The sequence below is a fragment of the Daktulosphaira vitifoliae genome, unplaced genomic scaffold (genome assembly GCF_025091365.1).
Source record: "Daktulosphaira vitifoliae isolate Bord-2020 unplaced genomic scaffold, ASM2509136v1 Scaffold_4, whole genome shotgun sequence".
Classification (NCBI taxonomy): domain Eukaryota; kingdom Metazoa; phylum Arthropoda; class Insecta; order Hemiptera; family Phylloxeridae; genus Daktulosphaira; species Daktulosphaira vitifoliae.
In genome coordinates, this window is record NW_026099575.1 from 11,611,840 (window position 1) to 11,612,063 (window position 224).

Below are 224 nucleotides of genomic sequence, written 5' to 3' on the forward strand. Positions count from 1 at the left end.
GCAACTTTTTTACAAAAACTAACTTTTTCAACTTAATTTTTGAAAATGTTCCGGAAATACTGCGTCCTTTAAACATATATCAAATTAAAGCTTATTTTATGTACTATAAAATGAAAAAAAAAAATGTTTCCCGACACTTTATATTCTGCATGTAAACGGTTGCCGTAGTTAAAAAAACACTATTTTTGTGTTAAAATTTTCGATTTTCGATTTTTAATTTTCAA